Here is a 19,445-nt window from a genome sequence, read left to right on the forward strand (position 1 = left end):
GCTCCAGGTGGCAGGTATCAGATGTGGTTCCCACACACAAGTTCTAAGAACTTAGGTTCTGAATCCGCTTGACCAGAAACCTCTAATTTACATGTGCCCTGACACTTATTAGAACAGCAAAACCAGTGTTTCTCATAAACACCGCACTGCAATAATAACTGCACATCCAGCTTTTGCTCACAGGCCATTCCCGTGTTCCCTGGGAATACGGGGCAGCCAGAGCTGTCCCTGTGCCCAGGGGACAGCCACTGTCACCTCACACAGCATGCTAATCAAAAACGTGACATAGACACTATATTCTGAGCAAACAAAATATCAGTCTTTTCTAGTTCTCTTCTTGCACAATCTAATTAAGCCCTGTGTCTACTTACACTTGTTTTACTGCTTTGCAAAAAGGCTGTGCTAGTCACAGCCGAAACTCTGATATGCCCACAGACACAAACACTCGCACCCGCACCCCCCCTTTATCTCAAATTCCTTAGAGCCAAGGCTTGAATTGCTGTGAGGGGGGGGGAATTCTTGGAATTCCTTTAACTCTATCGTAATTAAGCATAAATCGCCGTACTATAGTTCTCCTATGTAAAATGCCACTCTTGTTCAACAAAATCTTAAAATCTCCACAAACACTACTATACAATCTGAGAATCAAATTACCACAATGCAGCGGAAGAAAATCACCACACAAAACCACTGGGAAAGGGCATATCTCTCAAAGTGCTCGCTTTTCTCAACACAACATAGCATGCCATAATTCAGCATTTACTCACATCAATTTTCTTGGACACAATCAAAATCAAACATCCAAGGCAAAGGAACTCTCTGAGCTCATACTCATACTCACGGTTAAAATGTACCAGATCTACACAAATCACTACATTTAAACACGATAAATACCATCACTGACATTCTTCCACTCGCTTCTCTGCGGGGCACTTCTGTCCCTGCCCCCGCAGCCTGCTGCAGCCGGCGCCTCAGGCCTCACTCAGTTGCTTCAAACACAGGTAGTACTGACCCTCCCGCACTGTAGATTTATTCTCTTTTATACACCATACACTTATACACTTGCACGATTAGAAACACAGTGCACCGACCACACAATGCACACATTAACTATACAGCAACACAGTGTCTGGACATCACACACACACAAAAAAAGCACACACGGGCTCAACAGTTCTGCTCTATCACAACTATGAACCCCCAACCCACACATACACGGGTTCACCCGGCTCACCCCCAGAGCCACTAGTGTCTGCTTTATCAGAACGATGAACCCCGTCTCTAATACAGCTGCTCTATCAGCTATACCCAGACGTCTCTGGGTGGTTTACTGCCTTGCTCTCCTTTCCCTCCCCCGGGGGCCCCTCAGTACATACCGTATCTTCCTCCGCAGGCCAGCAGGTCCTTGTCTGTCCTCGCAGGTGGCAAGTTGAGACGAGCGGAGCCCCACCAGGAAAAAATCCTAGGGCGCGCCTTGGAGGTCCGTCTATCCCCCCTGCCCCTGCGGGGACAGAGAACTCCGGGCTTGGCTCGCCATAATGTTTTGCGGAGAAAAGAAGAAACCTCACAACTTTATAAAAGTTGTAAAGCCCGGTATGTTTATTTACGGCGCGCGCTGGACGCAAGTCCCCCAACAAGGCATGCGTACTTCTGAAGACCTCGAGTCTTCTTTTATCCCCCTTCCAAATGCATATGCATACAGTTTAACAATAAGTTCATACATATTCATTCCGTGTGACATTTAGCACCAGTTCTTCTTTATCAAAGGAATTTCTAAGTCAGGGGCAAATCGACCTTCAGGTCTTTTCTGTTTTTCTTTCTCTGTCTCCTTGCTGTCTCGGCATGCGAGTTCTTGCTTCAGCTTTGGCCTCACAGACTTTTCACCTCTCTTAGACACTTCACCTAATTCAGAATGGATCTTTACTCTGTCTCACGGGGTTGCTGGGGGTCCCATGAAGGACCCTGAACACACACCCAGACATGGCTCCGTGCCTCAGTTTCCCCATCTGCAATGGCATGGACATCAAGGTGTCCCCACTAACTTCTGTAAGCAGCCCTTCCAGCCACAGCTTCCCTGCTTTGCTCCTTCTGAGCTGCAACTGCTGTTCCCATGGAGGAGCTTTCTCAAGAGAGTTTGACCCACACAATCATTACAGACACTGTTCTGAGACACGAATCCAGGGCATTCCCAAACATCCTCTGAAAAGAGCAGCAACAGTTCTACCCAGGGCACAGATGAATCCTACAGGAAAGGACCAGCTTGTCAGCAGTGCACCAGCTGGCACAGCCAAGAGCAAGAGCTTCAACAACCAAACTTGGCTGTCCTGAATCTAGCACAGCACCTCACCTGCCCTTGAACTCAGCAGACACACTCCAAAAGCCACCAACATCCACTGAAATCAGCACTTGAAGCTGCACAACATTCACCAGTTGATTTCATGGTTGATGCCAATCAGTGCCCACTCTGCCTTTTGGTTCAAAATCAAGAACCAGTGAACTGTGTCCTCTATTGTACTCACAGGACTGCCCCTGGCTCTGCTCTGCACATCTCAACAAGAGACACCGGCCCCTGCTCAAGGAGAAAGCTGCTTATGCACAAACACCCCATGGCCATTTTGGGGGAGGGACAGAGGAGAATCAATTATTTGATGGTGAAAGGTTACCTCTTGATTTCCAAATGTAAAAAGCAGCACTTTTCCTCCAAAAACAAAGGCAGCATCATTGTTTCTCCACTATGGGCACACCTGCTCACCACTTTTCTCTTGCTAAGGAATAACTTCCTTGTTCTTCTCTACCCATCTCCCTTATCTCATTGGTATCATCCAGTGCAGATTGCTTTCATTTCTTCACTGCCTTGAGCCAGTGCCGCCCAAGAGCAGCAGCCCAGCTCCAAAGCTGCAGAGCAGCCAGCATCAGCTCTCCTGCTTCCACTCCATTATCCTGCAGCACATGGCTCAGGCTGGCAGGGACAAGGCCTCACGCTGCTGTGGTGCTGAGCACTGAGCTCTGCCTCCCCTATGATCCGCCCTTCTCCCTGTGCCTGGGCCAGGATTGTCTCTTGCCATGGCACCAGCCCACGGGATGGTGCCCAAGTCCTTGGCACAGTTCCTGACTCCCACATCAGCGCTTTGCTGGCTGTGCAAAGGAGGCACCAGAGCCCTCTGTGCACAGGAGCTGGGGGCACAGCTTGTGCCCCACAGCATGGCCATGAGAGGTGAGCTGAGGCTGCTGCTGCCCATCTGGCATGGAGTATTCACACAAGGTTTTACAAACACTGCTGCTGCTGCAGAATCAGCCAGGCTGGCCCATCTGCAAAGCCCTGAGGGCCTTGCTGGGTGTTCAGGTGGGACATCCCAGAGCAGCTGCTGCCCAAAGCTGATCCATCCCACTGCCTGCCATGGCCCAAGGCACACGGAGATCCCTGCAGGGAGGAGTCATTCCAGCTCCCGGCTACCACACAGGGCAGGAGGCCGCCTCACACTAAAGCAACCCAGCGGCAGAGCAGAGATTCAGACCTCAGGAAACACCTTTTTCCTCTGCTCCACCCCAAAAGGAGGCAGGTGGGGGATGTCCCAGAGACAGCTACAGATGTGCCCACCCAGCTCCCAGGGTCCTTACTTGATGGTCAGGATGGCAGGCCTAGGAGATCCAGCCACACTGAACTGCAACTCCTCCTCAAAGCTCCCCAGCACGGTGGCTCTGAAGGAGATCTGCACAACCTGGCTCCCACCTGCTGCAATGATGCCCTCCTCGGGGGCAAACTTGAAGAGCAAGCCCAGGTTGGTGGCTGAAGGGAGACAGGTGAAGGGAGCATCAATAGCTCCTTGGTTCATCAGTTTCACCTGCAGCAGCAAGAAAGCAAAATGGAAATACGTGTGGAATCTTCCCTTCTTGTGAGTTATTGTCTAATGATGCAATGAACACCCAGAAAAGGCAGAAGATGCTTTGTGCTGCTGAATGGCACAAGTCCAAAGAGACAACAGGACAAGTTCTGCCTTTGGGTTTTCATGCAGAGCAGTGGCAACTCCACAGAACTGCAGTCACCTTGGGCTTATCCCATGGACACAGAGCAGTGCCCCTCTGCTCAGCAGCACCAAGCGCATTGAGAGCTGGCGCTGAGAGCAACGTGGGCTGATTGCAGCTGCCTAGGGAATCACCCCAGAGCTGCTGCTGCCCCAGTGAGCACAGCTCCAACAGCACCATCTGCTCATTCACCTTTTCCCAGACCATGAAAACAATACCTTGAGAATGAGGCATCAGCATCAAAACAACACCATCTTTTGGTGAGAAAACTCAGCGTGTCTTTCCCATCCACAGCCAGGCTTTTGAAAGTGTCTGCCATGATGCAGTGCTTCATGAAGTTTTGCAAGCTTGACTCTACTGGGGGAGAGGCAAATAGGTAGAAAACCCCTTTGCTTTATTCCCAGGAACACTTTTCTCTTTCTAGAGCCAGAGATGCACCGAGGCTGAAGTGTGCAGAGGGACTGGTCAGCAAGGGAGAGAACTCCCAAGGATTTCCTGTGATTGCAGCAATAAGCAGAAGACACTTGGCTGGGAGCTGTTGGCAGTGGGCTGAAGCTCAAAGGCAGCCAGTTTGTTGCAGCTGCTTCTGCAGAGCCCAGTCCAAAGGTGCCTTGTGTCTGGCACTGCCACACAAGCCTCTGAACATGCAGCTTTGGGAGACAGTGTTGGTTTCATGTGCCAAGGGGTTGTTTTGCAGGAAGCCTCCCAGCTGATCCCTAAGGAAGGCTGCCCAAAAGAAGGGACTGGGGCTTCAGGAACAACTGACACACCTTTGTGACCCCCCAGATTTGAGCAGTCCATCAAATATTCCCTGCTCACAGCTGCCCAGGTTGGCAGCAAGTCCACAGCTGCACCAGGCTTGCTGCTGCTTCAGGAGCCATCAGGATCCATCCCAAGCCCTGCTGCTCACCTCACAGACATGGGAGGTGTTGATGAAAACATTCCCAATGTTCAGAGTAGGAGAGCTGAGTTCAACCAAGGCTCCTTGGCCTTCCCCTCTGAGCTGCAGGGGCAGCCTGCTCTCACGGCCTGGGGAGAGATGTCCATTGCAGTACAATCATTCCCTCTGCTACACTGGATTTTCCAGGCTGCCTCAGTGCTAGTCCCTGACTCTGAGCTGGATGCAACCAGCTCCTGATGCTGCAGGAGAAGATATGGACCCTTCTCTTCCCTCAGGACATATCCCCTGAGGCTGACTTGCAATTTCTAACCCATTCCCTGGGCTGCTTTTCAATTTGAGCCACCAGTTTGCTGAGTTTAAAACATCTCTGATGCCTGTAGTGATGGGTCAAAGAGTAATGGGTAGAAATGGAGAGAAAGGAGATTTAGGTGAGATATTAGGGAAGAAATTTTTCCTGTGAGGGTGGTGGGGCACTGGAGCAGGTTCCCCAGGGATGTTGTGGAGGTTCCACCCTGAAAGTGTTCCAAGCCAGGCTGGATGGGGCTTGGAGCTCCCTGCTCTAGGGGGAGGTGTCCCTGCCCATGGCAGGGGCCTTGGGATTAGATGATCTTTAAGGTCCATTCCATCCGTACCATACTGTGATTCTGTGGTTTCCTTCCCATGCACCTAGAGGAGCTTTGAAAGCCATTCAGTGCAGGCACAAAGCTCCTACAGAGTTTGGCAATTCCCAAACTCCCTGGCCCAGGAGCACAGGACTTTGTTGCCCAAGTGCTCCCCTTGTGACACTCAGCACTGTGTTCTATTGCCACAGACTGAGAGCTGCAAGGTGACAACTGCCACACAGGGAGAGAAGCAGCTGCTGGCCAAGGCTGCTCCCTCTACCAACAGCCCGGGCTCAGTGGGGCTCAGCCCCCTCTGCTCTGCTGCTGTCTGGGCACTGGGAGGTGGTCCAGGCTCAGGGAGCCCATTTCTAACTCAGCTCCTGCTTCCTGATGATGGATCCATGGCAAATGGAGCCATCCTGGAGGCCAGGCACCTGCAGGGGCTGAGTGCTTGTTCACTAAAGCTGTTCTGCTCTGGAGCTCTCTGGCCTTTGAGGGAATGCTGGCAAAGCCATGGCATGAAAACCTCTCCCTGCACTGCCTGGGCTGTTCTGGGATCACTCAGGCACACACAGCATTCTGAGCCCTGGCCTGGCACGGGAGAATCCCTGGGAGCTGCAGGGCCAGGGGGGATGTGCCAGCACTGCCCTGCTGACCAGGGACCCTTCCCAGCACTTCCATGGGAGCCCAGTGGGCTCAGGCTGGCACCATGGCTTCACTGAGGGGGAGAGAGGCAGGGCAAAGGAGCTGCACCTGAGATGCTGCAGTAAGCCACACTTCCATACTCCAGTGCTTCCAGGGGTTTGAAGGTCACCTTCATTTCAGCCAAACAATTCGGCCCAATTTCTCCCTCCTGCAGCAGAAAGAGACAGCAAAACATTGCTCTGCAAACTTCACATTGCTTCTTTTCACCACCCTCCTGTAAGCCTTTGTTTAGAGTATCACTGATGAGTGAACAGCACAAGGAGCCAAGGAAACACTCCAAACCCAGCCCAACACAGCTCTCAATGCTCAGCTGATCAGCTCCCACTCTCCACAATATTCCTGCTGCTCTGACACAAGCTCTTGGGCACATCATGCTGCTGTCAGCTACAGTGGGATGCAACTGCCACTGTGCCCTGCTGGCTCTTGGCCTTAGATGGACCATAGCTGTAACCAAGAAGAGAACATGATCCCCTTCCTTAGAAATAAAAATATTAGTTTAACCTGTACTGAAAGAAAGCAGAGGCTGGGATTATTGTAGGGTTTACTCCAAGATGAGAAGGGTGTTCCACTGTGCAGACACCAGGCATTCATCATCTCTCACAATGCCAGTACTCAGAATAAAGGCTCTGGTCGATGGGAGCATGTGGCAGTTTGCTTGCATCACCAGAAAAGGAAAAGGTTTTCTGTCCCTGTGTGCAGGACAACTCCAAAGGCCCATTTCAGCCTTCCACCCTGGTGTCCAGGCTCACAGATGACACTGGAAGGGACACTCAGAAATAGTGCAAGGCATGGTTACAGGAGGGGATGGCATTTCTGTCATTAACCTTGGGCTGAATTTGGCCTCCTTTTGCCAGAGAACAATTGCAAGCTTCAGGTCAGTGTGTGAGCTGGCAGTGCTCCAACAGCCTCTGCTGAGCCCCACGTGTGGGGGGAGCCCCTGCCTACAAGAACTGCTCCCTGGGACACTGACAGGACACGCAGGCAGTGCCTTGAGCTCGAGCCTGGCAGCAGAGCTGGGCTTTGTCAGGCTCCCAGCCCTGCCTGGAGCCTGCAGGGCACAAATGCTTTCAGCAGCGAGCCCTGCAGCCTCACCAGAAACTCCATGTCCTCCCTGCCAGCACATGGAGCCAGCTGAGGATCTGCCCAGTGACCGCAGCCGGGGAAGGGGTGGGTGTAGGGAGTAGGGTGGGAGGAGGAGGAGGAGGAAGAGAATGTTCTGAGCTATCACTTACCATTGGCTCAAGGAAAAAAATGTCATCAGAGAACAGCATGGGGTCTTCTTGCACCTTTGCCATCTTCTCCTGGTCCATGCTGCTCAGGAGGGCACTGTGATCTCCACAAAAGCCCTTCACCTTCTCTGTTTCTTTCTCCTCTGGGAAGTTTTCCTGGGACACCTCTTTGGGCGGCCGCAGCAAACACTGCCTGCAGCCCCAGGGAGAGACAAGGCCAGCAGATGGTTTCATGAGCCACAGATTTGCAGAGAGAAGTGTCAGCGCAGGAGAGCAAAGCACCTGGGGAGGAGCAGCAGCAGCAGCTCCCCAGCAAAGGCTGAGCCCAAGCCACGAGGGTCCCACAGGGATCAGAGGACAACTTGCTGTTCCCCGGCCCAGCAGGGAGTTTCACTCCACCCTTGCAAGCTCAGCAGAGGTTTGCAAAGCCAGCATCCCTCCAGAGAGCCTCCTGCCTCAAAGCCTCTGCCACAGCTGAGGGAGAATCAACCAGCCATTTCAAGTGGCTTTTCCTCCCACTGAGCTGCTCGGGGGGGCACAGAAAGATCACAGAGCACCCACTGCAGCATTTCCCTGGCAAGGGGAGACAAAGCTGGCTTGCAGCTACGTGTTACCAGCATCACTCTTTGTTTCTTCCATTTTGGACCTGCCCCGTTCCCTCCTCTGCCTTTCACAAGAGCATCCCAGAGCACTTCCACAGGAAATTGATGAATTCAGGCACCGAATCCCTTCGGGGACATTCAAGTTTTTATATGCAATATGCATGAAAACAGAGGCTCTGAGAGGGGAAGGAACTTTGCTGTGCAGGAGGGAGACAGCAAACTCCTGGAGAGACCTTTTCATGAGCCAGAGCTTTTTGGATCCCATCCCAGTGCACGGCACTAGAATGTCCTGAGAGGGAAAGGATCCTGCACTATCTTCTCTCACAAAAAATCCTCTCTGCTCTGAGAGCACAAAACCTCTCTGACAGCAGCACAGGGACACACTAGCAGCCCGCATGGGCAAGGAGCTTTTGAAGGAACTAAGGGGAAAAAATAGGGTGTATCACCTTTGGAAAGAGGCAACTCAGGAAATGTCTAAGGATGTTGCCAGGTCATGTAGAAAGAAGATTAGAGAGACAAGAGCCCAATTAGAACCTGAGGAAATCCAGTCATCACAATCAAGCTTTCCTTCCCAAAATGCCATCCCTGGTTGGAGTATAAATGACCTGGAATGCTGAGTGCTGAGCTCCTGAAGCCCAGGGACACACACCCCAGTGCCAGGCATGGTTCACTTGGCCTAAACCATTCAAAAGCACCAACATCCCCTGAGGCCACTCGTTAGTTTCAGTCTTGGGCCTGTATCTCACTGAAATGCATCTTTCAAACCAACCTCCTCTTCTCTTCATTCTCTTCTTCCTCAGTAGCAAAAGCCTTCCACTGGAAGTGGGCTGTGATGTTACTCCTGTTTTCAATGAACGGGGTTCTGTGGCTTGACATGGTGGTGAAAGTCTTGTCAAACTCCACGGAATTTGTGCTCAGCCCAACGTTGACATCTACAGCTTCTCCCTGGAGCTTTGTGTGGATTCTTTCTTCACCTGGAACAAAGCAAAGGGGAGTCTTTGCTCAGCTCACTGGCTGATGGAAGCACAAGGAACAGAGCAAAGCACAGGGCACAGAAGAAAGTGTCCCAGTTTTGCGCTGAAGGAGCAGTTCTGTGGACCACTCCCTTGATCACATCCTTCAGCTCTGTGTGTACAGCGTGAGGATGTCCTGGGCACCTCCTAAAACACCTTATTTCTGAGGGTGTTTGTAGAGATTTGGCCCCAAGGGGACAGGATGGACAGGGAGATTGGTCCATGTGCTCCGGTGACCCACTCAGATCACCAGGATTTCTGCATCCAAGTCCTTCAGGTGACAGGGCTGAGGAGCCCTGCTCAGTCCTGCCTTGCCCAGGCTCTCCCCGAGCATCCCAGGAGACTCCTGTCTCTCCTGATCCCTTGGATCCCTTCTTGCTGACCAGCAAATATGCCTGGGGGCAGGTGGGCAGCAAAAGGAGGCCCAGAGGAACAAGTGAAGTGACAGCCCACAGCAGGAGGGGACACAGGTGAGGAAACACAACCAGCCTGGCTCTGCAATGTGACAAACCACTACAGAATGAGCACCATGAAAATCATCTCCCTGTCCAAACCCACAGCCACATCAGACTTTAAATATTTTACACTGTTCTTATCTGAAAAACCAAGCTGGAGCATTTCAAATCAAATAAGAAAGGGACAAAGGAAAGATTAGTGAGTACAGAGCAGTTTCTACATTAAGACTGAATGGGATCCCTCAGTCTAGAAATCAAATGGGAGATAGACGTGAGAGGTTTGCAACAGCTTGAACAGCCTGGGAAATGGGGTCAGGGAAGAATTCGTTTTGATTTGTCACAAAAAAGGAACTTGAGGGCCTGAAAATGTTGTTAGGCAGAAACTACATCTATGTGTAAGGGCCACATAGAAAAAGGGCCTGTGACAAGCCAGTGGAGAAGCAGCATATGGGACAGAGGTGTGCAAGAAATCCATTGCATTGGAGAGAGTCTGATGGAGACCTCACCTACAGCACTGCCCAGGAATCAAATAAAACTTCACCCAGGCATAGCCACATGGTAGTGGAGAATCAGAGTTCCTCCTTCCTCCACTCAGCAAGTCCCAGCAAAACAGCAGTCAAAAATCTTTGCCTTTCTCAAGCCCCTAAACACCAAGCAGTTCTCAGTTTGCTTTGGGGTAAGGCTGAACAGGGGAGGCACCTCTGGAGGCAATGCAGGGGATGGACAGCAGGGAGCCACGTGCAGAACTGTCCTGTGCCCTGCAGGGCCCAGCACTCACCTGAGCTGCAGCACACGGCCAGGGAGCCGCAATGGGCACCGCTGGCCAGCGGGTGAAATGCCACTGTCACCTGCACGGTGTCACCAGCGCCCAGAGCTCCTGTGGCCGGCACCACGGAGAAAGGACTGCAACACAGAGAGAGGGGTCAGGCCTGGGGACGCCTGGCCATGAGATTCCTGCTGCACTGCAGCTCCCTGCAGCTCCCTTGGGCAAGCAGGGAGCAAACCAAGCACAGGCAGCACAAGAGACAGAACAGACAGGATCACAAACAGCCACTGAGCCACTGCTGACAAGATCCTGGGGGTTAAAGGGCCTCAGCTCCCCATACTCTGCATCCAGCTCTCTGCAATGAGGCTCAAGGCTCCCACTGCCAGCAATCCCATCAGAGAATGGTTTGTGAAAAGCACAGAGAGGGTTCAGAGCTATTTGCATGCACAACTTGACACTGACTGCCTCAGGAATTTCTCTTTTCGTACTGCCTATAAATCGCATCTCAAGAGATGCAAATGGTAGGGCACTCCCTGTCCTGGGAGATTACAGCCTAGCAATCAGACAGGGAGAAGGAACTTTTCCCTGAAGACCAAAGAATAGTTCCTGTTGAATTTGCAGTGTGCTTCTTTGGTTTATTTTAATTTGAAATCCTCATGATTTAGCCGAAAAAGGGCAACTTTTCTAAGCATTTCAATGAAAGCTGCTCTAAGAAAAGGAGTAATCAAAACTCTGAAAGAGTGCAAATGCAGATTAGAGCAATACAGTGACATGGAAACCCAAAAGGACAATGCCATTTACAGTCTGAAGGGTCCAATCCCAGCTAAATGAAGCACCATGAGCAGGAGCACATCAAGGAGGCAGAACCGGAGGTTTCTGTGTGTTTACCAGCAATGCAGTCTGGGACTCTGGGCTGTCATGCAGGCTGGTAACTGTTTGCTTGGCCCAGCAGAGAAACTCTGTGCAATGTGTTGGAAATAATGATGCAGATGCGTTGGTGCACTTTGGATTTAACAGGAGCAATCAGGATTTAGTCACCAGGTAAACAGCTCTTGCCTGACAAACACAAGACTCTGTGCTTTGATGCTCAGGGACAGATCAGGGGAAATGTGCTTCTGCCCAGCAACTGCTGGGCTTGGTGCCCTTCTACAGCCCCAGTGAGGAAACAAAAGTTCCTGGCCTTGGTGCTTTGTTGCTGGTCAATCTGTCACATCAAATGTGTTCTGGGGACTTTGCTGATGAATGCATCACACACAAAAACAAAGAGAACATCTGGCAAGCTGAACTTTGTTCATGTCAGTAGTAACAGCTGATGAACTCGCTACAGGTTCTGCTCCTTAAGGACCTCTTGCTGTAATTATGGGCTGACCTGTTCCCATTGCCACTGGTGAGAACATCACTGCTGGCTGATGGAGAAGCCTTGGGCCAGCAATGTTCATGTGCAGGACGTGAGACTTTGGAGGGAGGGGAGGAAAGACAAGGCCCCAGCAGCCCCAGAGCCAGATCAGTGCTCGTGCTCCTGCATCTGCCCCGGGGCTGATGCCAGCACTGCTGCAGCTCTGCTGGGGCTGGGGGGATCAGGGCCTGCTGGGGGCAAGGCACAGCATTCTGTTCTTAGTCTTTGGCCAGAAATTTCACTGCAATAGAGAAGCTGCCAGTTAGGGGAATCCCTGGCCAGGCTTCAGCACTACCTTCCATTCCATTCCCTTCCCACTCCTGCCCCATGTTACATGCTCCTGCCTTCAGGTGGCAGGATGGGAATAACATTCCAGGGATGACTTCAGGGCTTGCCTGAGATACAAGGTGTCTTCTTCTTTTCAAATTATCAGGAGAAGAGGATCCAGCCAAGTTCAGGACTCAGCTGTCAGGACTGAAAAACTGAGTGCAAATCAGCCCCCGCATCGCCTCCATCCCTGGGCTCTACCCACCAGACTCCTCTGTTCCTGCTGTAGCAGTCATCTCTCACACACACCTGGCTCCCCAAGACCCAAAGACACAAGCTCCACAGCTAAACTTAACTCCTCTGAATTTCAGCCAACACCACTAAACTGTTCCCTGAGCCCACAGCTAGAAGAGCTGTGAAGGAGACATCCCTGACACTGTAAGAACCAAATTAAAATCGCTGTCAAGAGATGGGCCTGGAAAGCTAAATTTTGGGCTTTTCTCTGTTAATTGTGAGCTGCTCCTTAAGACACTTCTCATCCTGTTAGATCCATCCTCTCAATGAATCACTACTGCACCTGACAGGCAGAAAAGATAAGGTATGGAGGGGGTTTTAAAAGGTTGTTTTCTTCTGCTTTTATAACTAGGTCCATTGACATGTTTGTTTTCTTGTATGGCATCTAAAGACAGGTCCATGTCTCCCAATGGCACCTTGCAACCCCCAGACACTGCTCTTGCTTTGAGCAGTGTGTTTGCTCAGATGATTTCCAGAGGTCCCCTCCAGGACCACTGCAAAGCCACGTGCCTGTGGCCTCCCAGAGAATGGCTCTGTTTGGCTGACAGTGCTGAGGAAGCATTTCAGAAGCTGCTTGTGCTCAGCAGGGTGCAAGCCAGCTCCCAACATGTTCCAGCAGCCTCCAGGAAATCTGGGACACAGAAAGCTCCAAGGCCACTGAAAGCAAGAGCAGATGCCTTCCATCCTGCTCACTTCCAGCCAGGCTGCAGGGCAGCAGATCCGGTGCTTGGTTCCTTCTGTAGCTCTTTCCCAACTCCGCTCTCACCCAAAGGTGTTTGCACAGGGACAGATGAGCTGCCTCACCTCTGGGTTCTCAGCTGGTACCGAGCTGCCCGGGCACCGACATTGCGCACCAGCAGAGTCTGCTGGGTGCTGACCTTGACTGGACACTTGGAGAAGTCCAGCTGGGCAGGGAAGTCCAGCACAGCTCGGGCACCAATGGCCCGAATTGGCACAACGATCCTTTCCCTTGCAGTGAGGCACACCAGCTCGTGGCAATAATCCTGCAGGAAAAGAAACTGGCTCAGCACAGGACATTTAGTGCCATCCCCATGGCAGAAGAAAAACCATTTCCTATACCCCTTCCAGGGCATCAATTTACCTATTGCACCCTCACATGAACACTAAGTTCTACTACTATGTCACATTTTAAAGGCACCAGTGCACTTTGCAAAATCTGTCTCAGTGGCATTCAGCTCTTGTGTCACTTGGGTCATAGAGATAACAGCCCTAGGCCACCATCATTTTTACTCTAAACTTTAATGATGTTAAAGAATTCCTAAGCCCCTTCTAAGCAACATGGAGCTGGGGAACACAGGACATAGCTCTTTAGGCTTCTATATTCCCACTGTCTGAGAATAGGACAAAGTGTTCAACTGACTCGAAGCAGCAAAAGGAAGAGGAGAAAACAGCTGCACCCAAAGACATCCTGCACCTCTGGCCTGGTGCAGAAACATCAGTTGCCTCACAACTCCCCTCTAACTTTGCCTGTCCAACCAAGTCAGGAGAAGAACGGTGCTAAGAGGTAGCAGGATGCTGTTGGAAAGGGCCTCTCTTTGTTTCCCTGCAAGGCTTCCTCCCTTCCATGCCACGCCCTCAACCCTTCTGTATGAACAAGCCTCCAGATCAGAACATGAACCCTCCAGATCCCAGCACTGAGATCAGACTTGCCAGGGCCTCAGCACTGCTGTTCAAACCTCCCCGCAAAAGCACCTTTGGCACGGAACGGGTGCCAGCTGACAGAGCAAGCACAGGGACAGGCATGAAGACAGAGCCCCAGCAGTGTCACTGCCATGGCCTCTGGGCTCACAGCTCTGCCTGCAGCTTGTACCTGCCCTACACCAGCTCCTTCAGGCAGGTGTCCAAGTGCCCTGCAGCTCAGCAACCTCCTGCTGACCAAGGGCACCCAGGGCCCAGTGTGCCTGTGCCAGGCCGGGCTCACGGGCACAGCACATCCTCTGCCCTGGCCCTGCAGCTGTGCCATGCTCACTTGTGCTCTGGGACAGCACAGCTGCAAGGCTGCACAACAGAGGGGGTGACAAAGCACCGGCTTTGCTCCAGCTCAGGGGCAGGCAGGGAAGCTGTTGGCAGTCCAGGAAGGAGGAAAGCTCTCTGACCTCTTTGTTCCTCTGGTGTTTTCCATCAGAATGAAACCCCTTCCACTGGACCTAGAGATGGCCCAACATCTATCAACACCCCTCTGTCATTTTCATCCTGTTTCCTGTGCATCTTCCCTTGGCAATGCTCTGCAATGCGCAGGGAGGGGAAGCAGAGCCTGTCAGGCCTTGCTGCAGTGCCTGCCAGCAGTGCCAAGGTGTGACTGGCTGCAGGCTGCCTGCCCACGCCTGGAGCCAGCCCACAGCATGCAATGGGCTGGAGCCAGAGTGCAGGCAAAACAATGGCTGTGGAGATCATTGTGTGCTTTGGCTCCTCCAGCCTCACCCTGTTCTTGCTGGGGGTGAAGCGGATGCGCACAGGGGCAGAGGCGCCCGGCGGCACGGCACGGTACGCATCGCTGGAGCTCACCAGCTGGAAGTAAGGTGAGCTCTCCATGGAGACCTTCACCACGTGAAGAAACTCCAGCAAAGACATGAAGTTATGATTTTGCGACTTGTGGAAACAGGACGGATTTTTTTGCACTGCCCTTTCTGGCCCACCTCTCTGTCCCAAGGTTGCTGAAAGCACATGTGATGAGCTGTGTCTGTTTTCACTCTGAGTTCAGGTTTGGTAGAGAGTTGTGTGCCTCCTGTGAAAGGAGTTTCCAAAAGCAATCCCTGCAGCTGGGACAGTGCAGCTCCTGCCAGCTGGTGTCCTGTGCACAGGGACCTGCCATGGCCATGGCCAGCACACCTTGCTGTGGGGACAGAGCCAGGAGATCAAGCCTGGTGGGATGGGCTTGAGGCTCCTGCAGCAGGTGGACAGGAACTGGCAGGGACATGCCCCTGCAAGCAGCATTGCTAGTGCCCTCCCTGGCACAGCAAGGTGATGCCCTGCATGCCACAGGGCTGGGCACTGAGCCTCCTCTGTCCCATCCCACAGGAGGCCGCTGCTCTGTGCCAGTGTCCCCCATATGCCTCAGATCTCTGGGGACCATCAAAGCAGCAGTTTCACGATGCAGAACATCAAGGCTTCCCCACATACAAGTGCACAGCTGCAGCGTCTCCTGGTACACCACAACAAGGTAGGTGTGATGAAGGTAGAGACACAGAATGGTGACTGAGGCTTTAAGCATTGCTGACTATCCAGGAGGAATCTGTGCCTTCAGTCCCCAGGGAGACCTGGGTTAGGAGGATTATTGGAGGGTGCTGGATTGGGGCCTGCATTGCAGCCAGCTGCCCTCTCCTCCTCAGCCTAGTGTGACCCTGCTGCACGGTGATGGACACATCTCGAGGGGCCGTAATGACCAGCATCGCACGGCGATCAGGACACAGGATGCGTCAGACATGGCCCTGTCGGGGCAAGGGGGTCAGTGACGACAGGGGGCTGATTATCTGCAGGGTGCTAGCTGGGGGATGAGTGGGGCTCTGTGTAGCGAGCTGGGTAATGTGGCATGGGTATTTTGCGTCTGGGGTAAGAAGGAAGGGGCAGAATGGAGCAGGAGGACTGGCACATGGGGCAACTGAGCTTGGAGCTGGAGTTACGTGGGAGAATGGCCATGCCCAGTGTGGGACAAGACCTTGAGTCCTGGTGTGCTGGAGCCAGCACCTGTGGCGGCTCACCCTTGTCCTTCACCGCCCAGGCCCTGCCGCCTCAGGACAGCACCGGCCAGGCACAGCTCCTTGACAGGTCTCATGGGCCCCAGGGCTCGAGCAGCCTCTCCAGCCCCGCCAGACATCAACAGCCCCCAGCCAGCTGGAAAGGACTCAGCGCCCAATGCTCGGCCTGGGACATCTTGTCCGAAGCGAGAAACACCTGTGACAACTGTCATAAGGAACTTGACTTTTTACTTGTATATAATAACTAAGTTAGTTGTATATAGTTATTAGGTTAATAAAAACTGTTAAAATTACGGGCAGAGCCTTGTCTCACATCCTGTCTCTCCCCGGGCTCTCTGGTGCACCTTCAGCTCCTTCCCCCCTGCTGTGGCTCTGCCCCCGGGCTGAGCAGATCGAGCCCCGGGCCAGGCCCTGAGGCCGCTGCTGCTCCCGCGGCGCCTGCGGGGCAGCCCTGAGGCTCGGGGCCGGCTGTGGGAGCAGGAGCCGCGCTGCAGAGCCCGCGGCCCTCACGGGCTGTGAAGGCCCTCACAGGCAGATGGCCATGGGGCCCAGCTGGCAATGCCGGCGCTGCTGCTCTCGGCTGCCACCTGCAATCCTTACAGGCAGCCCTCATGCCGGCTCAGGAGCCGCTCGGAGCCGTGCCCGAGGGCTGGCCCCGACCCGCGGCCCCCAAGGGCACTTGTCCCTTCATCTCTGCACTGCCACATTCCGAGCTCATTTGTCAGCTCCCTCCTCCCCTTCCTTTCTGCGGGGCAGCGTTAGGGGCCGGCCCAGCGGCTTTCCTCCCGCACAGCCGGCAGCCCCTGGCTCACAGCTCCCTGGCGGGAGCCAGAGCTGCTTTCCAGCCGGGCAGCCCCGCCGTGTCCCGCAGCCCGGGCCGGCTCTTGCCCGCCGCCGGCGAGGCCCAGCGGCTGGGCCCGGCCATCCCGGGCCAGAGCAGCTCCCTGGCCGGGGGAACACAGCCGGACATGGGAGGACACACAGCAACACAAAGGGGACACACGACGGGCACCGTTTCCCTTGTCCCCGTTGCCGCAGAGCAGTGCTGTGTGCGGGGCTGGCACAGACCCGGGCACAAAGCAATGTCTTTGCTGTCACCGGAGAAAGGACGCGGCAGGGGTGCTGCTCACGGATGAGGGTGCTTGGGGCTGGGGGGGCTCTCCGACCTTCTCACACCTGCGGAGGTCGGGGCAGTGTCTGTCCCTCTCAGCCCTGGTGTGACCCCACCCAAACGTCATCGGGATCAGAGGGACAGAGACACCCGCAAACCCCCAGAACGGCAGAACCTGGGATTTGGTTTGGGGCTGAGGATTTAGGAAGGGGCTGGAATTGGGGCTGGGTGGGAGTTGGGGCTGAGATTTGGATTAGTGCTGGGATTGGGGTTAAGGCTAGACATGGGATTGGCTTTGGGCTGGGGTTGGGTTGTGGTCTGGGGCTAGACAAGTTTGGAATTGGGATGTGATTAAATACAGAACTGTGTGTCTAAACGTGGAGTGAGACTGAGACCAGGATCAAGGTCAGGTTTGGGACTGAGCTCACACAGAGCGGGACAGAGGGGATGTCACTGCAGGATGTCCCTGGCATCATCCCAGCCCTCCTCAGGCACCTCCAAACATGAGGGGCAGCTGGGTGCCCCAAGATCCAGGTGCTCGCACACTGCCCCTTCATACCAGGCGAGCATTCCCTGAGGGAAGCCCTGACTGTGACCCTTAGGGCTCTGGGATCAGCCCTCACATCCCTGTGGGAGCAGCTGCAGACAGGATGAGAGATTTCCCCCCCTCTTCCCTGTGGAAAGATGAAGCCCAGCTGCCCTTTCCTTCTGGTGCCTCCTCCTCTCCTCAGCTGAGGATGTCAAACTTCCCAGGAGCAGGAAAATCCCCATTCCCTGTTTCCTTGTGGCTGCAGCTTGGAACACCCACTCAGAATTAAGGACTTTCTGACAGCCCTGCTGAATGACACTGGGAGGAGATTTGTGAGAAAGGGAGGAAATTGTATTTCAATAGTAAATAAAAGGCGCAAAATTATTTCTTCTGTCACATTTGTTTTCAGTCAGTTGCACTTCTGGTCCCAGGCCAGAGAAGAGGGTGGGGCTGGGGGCTGGGAGAGGCAGGGGGCTGGGAAAAGGTTTGCGTTGGTGCTCGATGAAGAGATGCAGGGGGGTCTGGGTTCTCAGGAATGGGGGTGCCAGGGGGGTCTCAGGGTCATGGGAATGGGGGTTTGGGCAGGGACGTGGAGAGGTAGAAGGGAGTTCCAGGGGGTCCTTGAGCCCAGGAAAGGGGAGTCCAGGGTTTCCCAAAAAGGGGGGACCAGAGTGGGGACACCCGGGATGTTCGGAAAGGGGGAGTTCAGGCTGTCTCTGCTTTTGCAGAAAGGTGTGCCTGGGAAAGGCAGGAATAGGAGACCAAGGCGTTCCAGGTCGTCCCAGAGACAGGCCTACGCCAAGTCTGGAGGCTGGGAGCCATGGGATGGCCGGGAAAAGGGGAGCAGCGGGACCTGATGTCCAGAACAGGGGGATTCAGGGGGTCCCTGTGCAGGCTAAGGGGCGCAGGGGGGTCCCGGTGCGGGCAGTGGCGGTTCAGGGTCCCGGTGCCGGGGGTCCCACTCGCCCCTGGCCCCCCAGGAGCGCCCTCAGCCCCAGCGCTGGAGCCATCGCGCTGCTCCTCCTCACTGCCAGTGTGATCCCAGGATGATCCCAGTAGAACTCAGTCACCCAGGAGCTGCTCCCAGGATGATCCCAGTACAGCCCAGTCACTCCCAGTCCTGGCATCCCCCCAGGCCTCTCTGCGTTCCGACCTGTCCTGGCTCCATCCCCGCCCCTGCCGGGGGCTGCGAGGGCTGCGGGAGCGGAGGAGGAGGAGGAGGAGGAGGAGGAGGAGGAGGAGGAGGAGGAGGAGGAGGAGGAGGAGGAGGAGGAGGAGGAGGAGGAGGAGGAGGAGGAGGAGGAGGAGGAGGAGGAGGAGGAGGAGGAGGAGGAGGAGGAGGGGGGAGGGAGGAAGAGGCGGAGCGGGGGAGGAGCGGGGGAGGAGAGGGGGAGCCAGGCGGCTCCGGCGCTGCCTGAACTTTCAGCAGCCTCTTGTCCCCTCCTGTCAGGGAGTTGTGCAGAGCCAGAAGGTCCCCCCTGAGCCTCCTTTTCTCCAGGCTGAGCCCCCTTCCCTGCTGCCTCAGCCCCTCCTGCTGTTCCAGCCAGGGTCGGATACTAGTGCTGCAAAGAGCAATGTACAGACCTGGCATAGGTGCCTTTGTCACCACATTTTAACCTTTCATTAGTTACAGAAAGACTCTTGGGAAGCCCCAAACTGCAGTCAGTCGCTGCAGTGACAATGTCCTTTGCAAAGCCCTGCGGCCCGGCCCGGCCCCGCCCGGCCCCGCACTCGGCGCCGCGGTTGCCCGGTAACCGCGGCCGGGCCCTCAGCGCCTGTGACAGCGGCGCGGCCTCAGCTGCCTGAGAGCGCGGCCCTGGCTGGGTGTGCGCAGCC

The 19,445-nt window shown here is 54.3% G+C and overlaps 1 pseudogene; it reads right to left on the reverse strand.

The window, feature by feature from the left end:
* Positions 1-14,845, reverse strand: part of LOC134420896 (hydrocephalus-inducing protein homolog) — a 28,580-nt pseudogene extending 13,735 nt beyond the window's left edge.
* Between the last annotated feature and the right edge of the window lie 4,600 nt (positions 14,846-19,445).

This window comes from Melospiza melodia, chromosome 7 (genome assembly GCF_035770615.1).
Source record: "Melospiza melodia melodia isolate bMelMel2 chromosome 7, bMelMel2.pri, whole genome shotgun sequence".
Classification (NCBI taxonomy): Eukaryota; Metazoa; Chordata; class Aves; order Passeriformes; family Passerellidae; genus Melospiza; species Melospiza melodia.